At 35.1% G+C, this 13244-nt stretch overlaps 1 non-coding gene across 1 annotated transcript; it reads left to right on the top strand.

The window, feature by feature from the left end:
- Positions 1-1162: 1162 nt before the first annotated feature.
- Positions 1163-1269, top strand: LOC126008364 (U6 spliceosomal RNA). Its single transcript, XR_007495697.1, has one exon. It is a non-coding gene; the product is annotated as a U6 spliceosomal RNA (small nuclear RNA).
- Positions 1270-13244: the final 11975 nt, after the last annotated feature.

Genomic DNA, 13244 nt, shown 5'->3' with positions numbered 1-13244 from the left:
AGCTTGAATCTATTATTATATAGTCAAAATCTCAGGCATAATAGTCTTATAGGTATGGAAGCGGAGTATGGAGTCAATGATTCAGTAAGCCTGAATACAAAAAGATAATCACCTTAAAGTGACTCTTGGATGCTTCCCTGGGAAATGAATATCTAGAGCATCTTTTCAGTGATTAGGAAAGTTAAAAGAGAGGAACACTGGAAAGACAAAAACAATTACTCTTGTTTCTGGGTTCAATTATAAGAAAGTCAATGTATTAATGTAGGCACAGTCATTAGTAAAATATGGACTCAAATCAACAAGAAATTTAGAAGCTTGAAAGCAAAAATAGGCAATTTTATTATATAAATATTAAAGAAAAATAAGGAAAAATTGAAGACAATAGTATGTAGGCAAAACAGTTTAAATGACCTGATAATCGGATGAAATGGCAGTTACCTTAAGCCATCACTAAAACCTCAGAAAAAATGTCATTGAGTTCAGCAACACAGAAAATGACAACTTTCAAACAATACTTACTTCAAAGGAAGTTCTGTCTATTTTGGAAACAATAATATAAAGCAGCAGTTCCAAAATGTGCAGAGGTAGAAAAATAAAAAGTTCAGCTAAAATGTTTAGACCATTCTGGGTATAGGCTCACTTTAATATGGTTTTCAATTCTGAAAACATTGGCAGTGCTCAAAACACATTACAAAAATAATAACATGATAATGGAGTTGGGAATCCTGTAAAGGTTACATAGAATTCAATTTATATATCAAAATACCTAAAAAATCAAAACTTGAGCCAACTGCCGAAAAGTATTGGATTTTCACTACATTGAATAAGAGTGGTCTAATCATAAAAATAGACAATAACCTACATAATCAGTACTTAATTTTAAAATAATTATACACTTAATCTTTCTCATTTTTTAAATTCATACAACTTTGATATAAATATAAAATTATTAAAATCTGAGTATTTATAATAGTTAAAATATTTCTCCATATAGGAATCTAAAAAACAAAATGGTGAAAAGATTGCCATTGATCAAATCTAAAGATCCCAATATAATTATCAGGAATAAAATTAAAAAAAAAGAAATGAACTTATGCAAACATAAAATTTTGGCTTCAACCCAGTTGTCCAATTATGTGTTCAGGTTAAGATGTGGGGTAAAGTGCTTGCTTCGGCAGCACATATACTAAAATTGGAACGATACAGAGAAGATTAGCACGGCCCCTGCGCAAGGATGACACACAAATTCGTGAAGCACTCCATATTTAAAAAAAAAAAGATGTGGGGTAAAGGATCAAACCTGTATCAGCTACATGTAAGGCAATCACTTTACCCAATGTACCAGTACTCTAGTACCCAAATATTACATTATTATAGTCATACTTCTATATTTTAATAAAGTCATAAGCTTTTAACAATGCATTTGCATATGAGAGTAAAACTGAGACATAGAGATTAAAATTGAGGAGCAAATATTATGATTATGGTACCATAATCAGTTTGGTTAAACTAGGTTTTAAAATTCATTCATTAACATTCATTCATATTTTAAAGCTTTTAAATACTATTCACACAGAGATACATTTATTTCCTCCTATAGCTTATGGTTTAGAAGTTTGTAAGGGAACAAAGTAGGTGTTGGAGAGGTTTGACAAAGAGGCAATATGAAATATGAAAACCTTGAAATGAGACATTATTGAAATAAAATGGTAAAAAGCACAGAAAATAACTTTTCTACTTAAGGGCAAGCATACTATGACTTCACTGCCATGGAAGGGTTCTTCTCTGTGAATGAGCTCTCTCTTTTCTTCCTATCTAGATGAACACAAAATCAGAGGAAGGAATACCATTCTCTGTACATGGTAGAGATTGAGAAAAAGAAAATGTATATTGCCCTAAGATTTAACTCACAGGCTAGAAAAACTTTTGACCGTACACTTCACAAGGATTAATATACTGATCCTTGGATACATTCTTTTGAAGATAAAAGATTTCTCAAGTAAAAGGAATTTCAAGGAGGTATTTTAAGAGTTTTTCTAAATTGTGTTCAGGTTTTAGAGTACTTGCTCATGGCAAAAAAATCATCTCTCCTGTTAGCCCAATTAGAAGTGATTGAACAATTTTATTCCTAAATTAATAATATTTTGGAAAATAGAGAATTAAAACCAGTGGAAATAAAATACTAAACTAAAATTCATAGTTATTTTCTAATTTTTTATTCATTTGGTACTAATTTTAATATATGCCAAATTTTTACAACAGTCAGATAAGAAAAATTTAAAAATAATTTAAGAACAAAGTAGAAAATTTGGAAAAAAAATACTAGCCACCATCCTCAGCACTTTATACCTACTGACTTTTAAGTCTCCCACCATATCTAGGAGACAGAGATTATCTTTAACACTATTTTGCTGATAAGGAGAAAATGAGAGAAACATTCAGAGAAGTATAGCCATTAAAATATATCTTCACAAAAAAGAAAAAGGTAATTAATTAAGCAATTGCCCATCTCTTTTCTAGATTATAGGTTTAAGAATTGCTGATTTAGGGGCTGGAGTGATAGCTCAGCACTAGGGTGTTTGCCTTGTAAGTGGCCGACCCAGGACGATCCTGGGTTCAATCTCAGGCAACCCTTATGGTCCCCCAAGCCAGGAACAATTTCTGAGCGAATAGCCAGGAGTAACCCCTGAGCATCACAGGGTTTGGCCTAAAAATAAACAAACAAAAAAAGAATTGCTGATTTAAATAGGAACAATTTTTACAAAGTTAACTAATTGAGTTTTTATTTATTTAATATATTTTTAAATTTTGCACTATATTTGTAAAGGAAATTTTAATTTTTATACTTGAAAAGACATTAACCATGAGAGATTTTTCTTGGTATCCCAGATTCATTCTCAGGTCTTAATGTGTCACTCAGGCAAAATACTTCATTTCAGTCTGCTTAGCTCACTTTCTCCTTACTGAAGCCAAAGTATCTCAAGACAAGTAAATATCCTCCACAATAATTTTGTGAAAATACTTTCACAAAACAAACTGAAAAGTTTCAAAATATTATGGCAAGTATAAAATTAAAATGCATTTATTCCCAAGATACATTAAGTAGGTAAAGTTCATGCTCATATCATGTTAATAAGTTATATAATGAAGTTCATGGAATATAGTGAGTCAAGATATTTAAAACAAAAAAAAATAAAATGCAGAGAGGAAAGGTTTTTCAGGACATACAGGTTATCTGCACATTACTTTGTATATTTGAATGACTTAAATATTCATTACACTTAATGCATTCATAAAAAAAGGTGAGATCAGTGTACATTGTTTCTGGAAGAAATATAAGTAAAAGTCATTCTGAGAAATTACTCTTTTCCACAAAATTTTGTTATATTTGGAGAACAGAATGTCTCCTCAATACTAACAAAATGGTGGTCACTAGAAAGGAAAGGACATTGGAGTGGGTGATATTGGTAAGGGGGTCAATTGCATGATGACAGATGCAAATTAGACTCGTCTCATAGATTACAATGAAGTAGATACAAATATTTACCAGCCCTGAATGCATGGCTCTTTCAGTCATGTGCTCACAACCTATTTTAATTCTGTTTCAATTTGGTTTGTTATATATGTTTCAATATATAACAATATATATTTAAATTTTAATTGTTATATATGTCATATTTAGACTATGATATACATCTTTTTAAATATAAATTGAAAAAAGACATGAAAATAAACATTAGTAGAATTTCAAATATTTCCTTCCTTTACCAAAATGAACTATTTTGCTTATCACAAATTGACATATTTTGGGGCCTAATTGGTAGGGTGTTTGACTTGTACGTGGCTGACCTACGACATACAGCAGTTCAGTCTTCGGAGTCCCATATGGTCCCCCAAGCCAGGAGCAAGTGCATAGCCAGGAGTAACCCCTGAGCGTCACTGGGTGTGGCCCAAAAGCCAAAAACAAACAAACAAACAAAAAAAGAAAAACAGGGGCCCGAGATATAGCATGAAGGTTGGACATTTGCCTTGAATGCAGAAGAACGGTGGTTCGGATCCCGGCATCCCATATGGTCACCCAAGTCTGGCAGAAGCGATTTCTGAGCTTAGAGCCGTAACCCTTAAGTACTGCTGGGTGTGACCCAAAAACAAACAAAAAAAAAAAAAAAAAAAGAAAAGAAAAGAAAAAGAAAAACAGACTGACATATTTTGAGTTTTTTGAGCTAAAGTATATGAATCAAAAAAATAATAAAAAGTTAAACATTTGGATTATTGAAGGAATATAATGCCATGTACTTTCATCTCATAATTTTAACATAATTTACAAAAATTGGAATGATGTAGTACCTATATACATATTATATATCATAGTACTGACTTACTTTTAAAAAAAACTGATACCAGGATTTCACAATTCCTCTTCCAGCTGGTATGTGGGGGTCACTGACCGTGGGAGCTAGCCGACAGGTTCCCTGTATTGAACACTAGTACCCATGAATGAGATCCCCCAAGTCAGACCAGGCCTTCAGGATAAGGCCAAGCAGCTGGGTCTGGGATGTGGAGGGGAGAGAGACAAACCTTCCCTCTGCATAAACAACCAGGCTAGGCTGGAGCCAAGCTCAGCAGACCCCACATAGCAGAATTTCATGTTCCTCTTCCAACTGGTATGTGGGGGTCACTAAGTGGGGGATCTAGTCAACAGGCCCCCTGTACTGAACACTAGTGCAGGGGAATCGGACCATCAAGCTAGACCAGGCCTTCAGAGCAAGGCCGGGCAGCTGGGTCTCTGTGTGTGTGGGGGGGGCGGGGGGTGCTGGTGGAGGAAGGGAAACCAGACCCTTCCATAGCCATAAACGGACAGTGCAGTGGACCCCTTTGTAAGGTTGTCTTTCTCATTAGTCCTCATTTTCAAAAGCGCCCGCATTACAACTATACTTTTTAAACATTATTCCACAATATTCATAATTTCAGATTGTTCCTAGGAAAGAAAATGGAATGCCCAAGACCCAGAGGATAATACTCAAATAGATCTCTAAAGTCTGTCTATATGTGGGAGTGAGTTTCTATAGAGTGGTCTTCTCTCTGATTACCAAAACTAAACTGTAAACAATCCATATCTATAGTGTATATAGCCCCTCTTGTATATTACCCCTCTCCACACTTCAGAATCCCTTCTATCCTCTCACCCCCCAATCCTGATCCATTATCCCTCCTTATTTAACCCTCTTTACCCTCAGTTCTTAACTCATTAGTCACCAAAACCGATCACATGCCCCAACAAACCACCACCCAGCTCCTAAACAAAAAGACATCCTCTCAGTCCCACATCTCCTGCAAGTAACTACAACCAACACACATGCTGACTCATGCTATGTGGCCCTTCCCACCCCCCTCAAAAAGTGAATTGTTGCATGGTATCAGATTCAGCTTCAGAAAGACCCCCAGCTCAAGGACACTACCTGATCCTGTATTAGTGCAAATCATGTCTCAAATTCAAGACCAAGGTGTGTGATAAAAAAGTGCCTTGGATTTCACCCCCCACAAAAATATCTCAAAAGACATAATTGGGAGGTCTATATTGGCTTTGTATGTTTAATACCTTTATAATAATGCATCTTAGGGTGTTTATTCCCAAATATAAAATAGCCTGCTCCATCACTTTTTTCTTTAATTACTTTCTTTTTTATTCAGTTTTATTTATTTTTTCTATTTTATATATGTATATTATACATGATTTCTTTATCCTCACCATTTTTGGTTCTGCTTGCTATGAAAACCAAGAAGAAAAAGTCTTGCCTGGGATAAAAGTTCAGGTCATAGCCAGAGAACTGTGTAGCTTGTCATTCTTTTTCATAGGTACAGTAAAAAGGGGGAAACCACATTCACAGAAACAAGATATTATTCTTCTAGGGATAAGAATTTATATTTTTATAACACAGAGTCCCCTCATACCCTAAACATGTCATGTGGACACAACTCAGTCTCCATGAGATTAGACAGTGTTCATCCAACCCCAAACCCCAGATCCCAGACTTAGAACTGATATAGTTTCCTGCAACAACACCAGGAAGCAAACTCCGCTTGGAAATTTCTAACATCACTCTGGCACCATCTTGCACCAGTACTGATATGACATCTTGACAACAAGGAAATGACAACTTGATCTAAGAGCAGGTTGTCCTATCACATCACCTAATGGTAAGAGGAAATCAGAAGAGATGTCATCCTTTGATCTGTGCAAAAACCAAGAGCACTAACTACAGAAGACTGACTTTGACAGTCATGACTAGGCAGAACTTATCCTGGGATCAATAAAAAAATCCCTATCCTAGGCTGTAGCCTAGGACTTGTACAAAAATCAAGATCTCTACAGAGACTCGACTCTGACAACTGAGAATGAGCAGAACTTTTGGAACCATAATGAAGACTCTATCCTAGGCTTCGACCTAGGATATGAGCAAAAATCAAGACCACTTATTACAGAAGACTGATTACAACAACAATGATGGAACAAAACTTCTAAAATCGTAAAGTCTCTATCCTAGACCTTGTCCTATGACCTGTGCAAATACCAAGATCTCTAGCTACAGTGGCCTGATTTTATCATCCACAACTGAGAGGAAAGTTTCCTGGCACCACAAAAAGGTTGTTGGGGTGGGGTAATGAGCATTTACGGAGTCAGTGGTTGTTCCCATGACAGTATGCTTCAAGGGTGGAGAAACCCTGAATCTCTTAGGCCAAGAGAATTTCTTTTCTTACTTCTCAAATGCTTACTGTGCCTATGCAAAAAAAAAAAGGGGGGGGGGGAAAGCACAAAAACCTAGCCACACCAGCAATCTTTTTTTTTCTGTTTTTCTCCTTTTTCTTTTTTACTTTTCCTCTTTTTTTCTTCCATTTTTTTTCTTTCTTTTTCACTCTTTAGTTATATTTGTTTTTGTTTTTGCTCCTGGGTGCTTTTTGTTTATTTTTTTGGTAGTTGCTATCATTTTTTTGTTGTTGTTAAAACAGTTTTTTTTTTCTTTTTCTTCTTCCAGTAGAACCAAACAACTTGAATCATCTTGTTCTGCCTCATAAATTGAGGGGGAAAATAAAAATTAACGGTACCAAGACCAAACAGCCATATGAAGATTGAATGGAATGAAAAAATGATCAGACTTAAACATCAAACCTAAAGTCAACAACAGAATCGAGGGCTCAGAGAGATAACACAGTGGTGTTTGCCTTGCAAGCAGCCGATCCAGGACCAAAGGTGGTTGGTTCGAATCCCGGTGTCCCATATGGTCCCCCATGCCTGCCAGGAGCTATTTCTGAGCAGACAGCCAGGAGTATCCCCTGAGCAACGCCGGGTTGGCCCCAAAACCAAAAAAACAAACAAACAAACAAAAAAAAACAACAGAATCGATACCCTATCTACAACAAGCTATACACAGAGGGGAACAGTTTTACTAGCACTCCAGGGGACAAAGGGGAGATATGGGACACATGCTGAAAAAGGGGGTGGAGGGAGGACAACCCTGTAGATGGGAATGGCCCTGATTCATTGTCACTATGTACCTTACATACTACTGTGAAATATTCGTTATTCACTCTTTGGTCACAATAAAAATTATTATTAAAAATAACTATCTCCTGAGCATAAAGTACACTATGTTTTAAGAGAAGACACTGTTATGACATTACTTAAAAATAGACCAGTAATTTTTCAAACTCATATTGCTTGTCTGCTACCAAGTTTTGAAAACTATGACATTTATTCAACTACTTTAGTTATTTTTATTTTATATTTGTTAAATCACTAACTTACTCTAGAATTCTTTAATCTGGTCTATGAGGTTTGATTTAAATGTCCATGAATTACAACCTGTAAAGTGTACTTGGAGATATTATATCAATCTAAAAATCTTAAGGAAGACATACTGCTCAAGACCAAATTACCTATGATAAATGCAAATGTAGAATTGTGACTCACATTTTTGATCTGTAAATACAATATCCTTACGAATACTGCAAGGTTGCACGCTTGTATATTTTTGACTTCTAGTTTATGTGATCAATAAGCATTGCTTATAATATTTAGCCTCCCTGCTTTGCACTAAAATTGGACAGGGTTCCTGTGATTGCAGTCAGGTACCTTAACAGAGATACAAGATAAACCATAAGTGCCTAAAAAGAATAAAAGAAAGTCTGTTATCTTTAGGTCTCTGTGAATGTGTTGACAGTTGAAATATGCAATCCAGGAAGAGGACACTCTATATACCTTGCCTCAAGGGAATGAATTGACTCTAGAGGAACTGAGAAAGGCCGTGTTGAGAGAAGAAAGAACACATTTGCACTGCACCAAGGATGGTGACTTTGATATTAAAAGTATAAGGGAATCTGCGGACAAGTTTGTACACTAAATGGAGTATTCTAAATCATTTGTACTTTGGTGGGGTACAAAGTTGCTGTATGTGTATTTTATTTGGAACTCTTTAAGTTCCAGTATTTTGTCTCTTGTTCAATTTAATGAAGGTTCTTATCTACTCTTTCTTCTACTATGAATTCAGTACCTTTCTTTTATCTACTGCTAGACCCCTATGTATTGGATGTTGTTGCTCTTGATGCTGGTCCATAAATCTTCAATGCTATCTCTACTTTTCAAACTAATTTTATGGGTTTATTTTAATATTTCCTCTACATTATCCTTGAGATCACTGTTCAATATTCAGCTTTATCATTTACTGTTGACATCCAATATTAAATTTTTTGTTTCTACTATAATTTCTCCATTCTTATTAAATTCACTGAAGCCTCATTTTCTTTTTTCTGTAAGGACAATAATATCGTCCTTTCTGAAACATAATGAGTTACTATCTCACACAATAGAGACTGGCACACATCACAAGAAAACAATCAGTGCTGGAGGGGATGTAGGGAGAAAGGAACTCTTACTGCTGGTGGATATGCCATCTAGTTCAGTCTTTCTGGAAAACAATATGGAGGTTCCTCAAAAAAAACTGGAATTGAGCTCCAATATGATCCAGCAATACCTCTCCTAGGGATATATCCTAGGAACACAGAAACAAAATATAAGAATGTCCTCTGCACTCCTATGTTCATTGCTATTTAAAAGAGCCAGAATCTGGAAACAACCCAGATGCCCAACAACAAAGCAGCTTCAGAAACAGTGGTACATCTAACATAGTGGAATACTATGTAGTCATTAGGAAAAATGAAGTCACAAAATTTGCTTATACATAGACGGGCATAAAGACTATTATGCTGAGTAAAATAAGTCAGAGTAAAAGCAATAGACATAGAATCATTTCACTCATTTATGGAGTATAAAAAAAGAAGAGATTGTATATTAATAATATACAGAGACAATCGAGTCAAAGGTCAAAAGGTCTAGTCCAGGGTAGAAATCTCACCACAAAGAGTGGCGAGTGTATCTAGAGTAGAGAAGGATCTTCTAGGCAAATGATAGCTAAAACTGATAGCTCTGGATAAGAACTAGGCACAGAAAGTGGAGAAACTAACAGGCAAGGCAGCCTTCCATTAACAATAGTGCAAACCACAGTGTCAAAAAAGAAAGAGAGAGAAGGAGGAAAAAGAAAGTTATATAGGGGCCGGAGGTAAGGCGTTTGCCTTTCATGCAGGAGGTCAACGGTTCGAATCCCGGCGTCCCATATGGTCCCCCGTGCCTGCCAGGAGCAATTTCTGAGCCTGGAGCCAGGAATAAACCCTGAGCACTGCTGGGTGTGACCCAAAAACCAAAAAAAAAAAAAAAAAAGAAAGTTATATAGACATACACACACACACAAATATATATATATATATATATATATATATATATATATATAGAGAGAGAGAGAGAGAGAGAGAGAGAGAGAGAGAGAGAGGGAATGACAGAATGAAGCAATTTGCCTGTCCTAGAGCAAAGCAGGGGTATGGTTGTGGAGGGTGGAAGAAAAAAGGGAAACATGGAAACATTAGTGGCAGGAAGGGTGCACCTGTGAAGGATGTTGTACATTGTATGACTGAAATCCAACAATGAACAATTTTGTAATCACTGTGCTTAAATAAAGCAATTAAAAATAAAAGGGATGGGCCAGAGAGATAGTGTAGCTTCAGGGCATTTGCCTTGCATTCAGCTGATCCAAGATGGACCTGGATTCAATCTTGGCGTCACATATGGACCCCCCCAAGTCAGAGCAATTTCTGAGTTTTTAGCCAGGAGTAATCCCTGAGCATCATTGCCAAAAAATACAGAAAGAAAAACAAAACCAAAACAAATAAATAAATGGGAGACCAAAGGGGTAGTGGTGGACGGAACCCAGGGACATTGGTGGCAGGAATTGTTTACAGGTGATGGGTGTTATACATTGTAAGACTAAAGCAAAATCATTAACAATTTTGTAATCACTGTGTTAAAATTTAAGGGAAAAAAAAGAAGTTAGGTGCTTTCTTTCCTACATGTAAAATGAGAAGACAAATTGATTCATTTGGTTAAGTGAATTATGCTTTACTCTAAGAGTGAAATAGCAATCTGTGTCTACAATAGGGAAGCAGTGAAATGATATTAAGTAGAGATTTCCAAAGGCTCATACATTTACTATTAAATGCAAATTACTTCACCTTTTATATATTACACTTGAACATTTCCTCAAAAAAATCTTTCATAGAAAGTTTTTTAAAATAAAGCTTAATAGGCTCTTGCTTTTCTTAATACTGTCCCCCCAAATTCTTAAAACCCAAATCACCTCAAGAAATTATTGTAACTTGCCAGTAAGCTTAGTACCAGAGCCTAATGTCTAAAAGAAGTGGTAATGAGTTAACAGAGGAAAACCAAAATAAATTAAAATTGTTTACATTTATTTGGTACTTTTATGAAATAATAGGCCTAATATGACAATGGCCTATACCAAGTGTTAAGGTGAAAGCAGGAGATAAAACCAACAGTATTTCTTTCTTGCCTGACAGTTTAGTTCCATTATTTATTTCATATTCTAAGGACTCATTAATGAATGAAAGAATACAATGAGAATCTGCAACAGATATTAGAGAAAATTATATGTATGGAGCCCACATTCTTTCTAATGCTATATTAGGATTCCTGGAATGGCATCAGATGCAAATGGTCTTGTAATGATTTTAACTGTCTGTAGTAAGTCATAGGTTAACAATCAGAATTTAACTTTTTCATTTTTCCCTCTTGTCTATTACCAGAGATAATGACGAATAAGTATCTCTGATGTATGTTCACAAATTTATTAATCAATGAATAGACATCTGAATAAAAACTATAGTAGATAATACAAGCTAGTGCCATAATATTTTCTTTCTTGTAGTTTGTTCTATTTTGGGTAGCAGTGGTGCTCAGAGCTTACTCCTTGTTCTGTGCTCAGGGCTCATTACTTGCAGGGCACAGAAGACCATATGCAGTGCAGGAATTTGAACCCAGGTCAACTGCATACAAGACAAGTGCTTTAACCTCAGACAATCTCTCCTGCCCTTGATACCATTTTCAACATAATTTTATATAATGTATCCCTTTTCAAAAGGAACAAATTTATTCTAAGGGTATGAAACAATGTTGGCAGAGTAAAATTATAATAAAATGAGTCTAAGTAACATCTCTAGCCTTTCACACCCAAGGCAGAGTCCCTTTAAACTGCGAGCTTAAAAGCCGGAAAAATACTGCAGCCGTTTCCCAGGGCTTCCCCAACAAAACACCACAAACTGTGTAGTTGAAAAAGAAAACAATTGTGTTCTTTCCCTTACAGTTCTTTAAGGAAAAATTCGAAATTAAGAAAGAAGAAGGAGGGGCCAAAGCAGTAGCACAGCGGTTGGGCGTTTGCCTTGCAAGCGTTAACCTAGGACAGCAGATCCCCAGCGTCCCATACTGCACCCCCAAGCCAGAAGCTATTTCTGAGCACATAGCTAGGAGTAAACCCTGAGCGTCACCGGGTGTGGCCCAAAGACAAAACAAAACAAAACAAAACAAAAAAGAAAAAGAAAAAGAAAGAAAGAAAGAAAGAAAGGAAGAGGGAGGGAGTAAAAATAGCCACATCTCATGTTTAGCTCTGGTGCCTTTCAGCAGCCTGACTGTTCTGGATTTATAGACGCAGCACTCTTGTCTCAGAAGATATTATCTCACCTTTGTTCTCTGTATCTCTGTGCTTCTTTTCTATCTCTCTTAAGGACACTCACACTGAATGTAGAGTACACTCTAATTCACTATTATATCTGCTTAATCCTTAATTTTAATTGCACCTACAAAGATTCTATTTCTAAATAGCTTTATGAAAATATATTTTGGAAGGTTATTATCCAACTAACTGCTGCTGCTTCTCAGGAATAAATAACAAAGTCAGAGAAGAAATGAGGGTCCAGTAGAAATATTATTGATAATTTTGCATTTTCAATAAAATGTGTAAACACTGGATTTTCACATTGATAAATAGAAGTAGTCAAAATAGTAGGAGAGGCATTAATTAGAAAATTAGAGCTTCTTAAAAGTTTTCTACTTGTACCCCTTTTCACCAAAAATTTGTTGTGTGACCCCATGTATATAGAATGTGAAACAGGTAGATAATCAAAAATGTATTGATAACATATCATAAAATATTTGGTTTCTAAATAAACTATATTTTTCACGACCCTTCACATTTAGTTATATATCCTATCTAGATAGTGACTTGCAGTGTAAAAAGCTAAGAATTATACTATTGGAACATAAAAGGCTTAAGGCTTAAGACCTAATGAGGTAATGCAGAGAGATAGGAGATAAAAATAAAACCATATTGCATTAAATAGGTAAACATATTTAAGCAAATAAAATTTTAAAAAAATTCTCTGATATATATTGTTTGATTTCTTGGTGTTATCAATTATTTAATAATATAATTATAAGTTACTTTACCATTAAATAAAACCATAATTTTCGCAGAAAATATCCATTTTCCTCATATATAAACTTTTTACACACAACTAAATGATTCTGTGTAGTAATTTTGGGCTCTATAAAATAATCAGGGTAAGCTCCTATATATAAAGTACAATTGAAAAGTAGAAACTTTGCAGATCCAGTTGGAATTCATTTAGAATTTAATTATGCTAGACTATAATTCTTGTATTTAGTTTGAAACTTATAAATATTTGAGGATGCTATAACTTATCATCTTATGTCTTCTAAGTGATTCATTAATTCAACCAATTATATCTTTGAGAATATTCCATATGCAATAGAGAAGAATTTGTAA

This window comes from Suncus etruscus, chromosome 4, assembly GCF_024139225.1.
Source record: "Suncus etruscus isolate mSunEtr1 chromosome 4, mSunEtr1.pri.cur, whole genome shotgun sequence".
Classification (NCBI taxonomy): Eukaryota; Metazoa; Chordata; class Mammalia; order Eulipotyphla; family Soricidae; genus Suncus; species Suncus etruscus.
The sequence above is the reverse complement of the archived record's forward strand: the minus strand, read 5'-3'. Positions and strand labels throughout refer to the sequence as shown.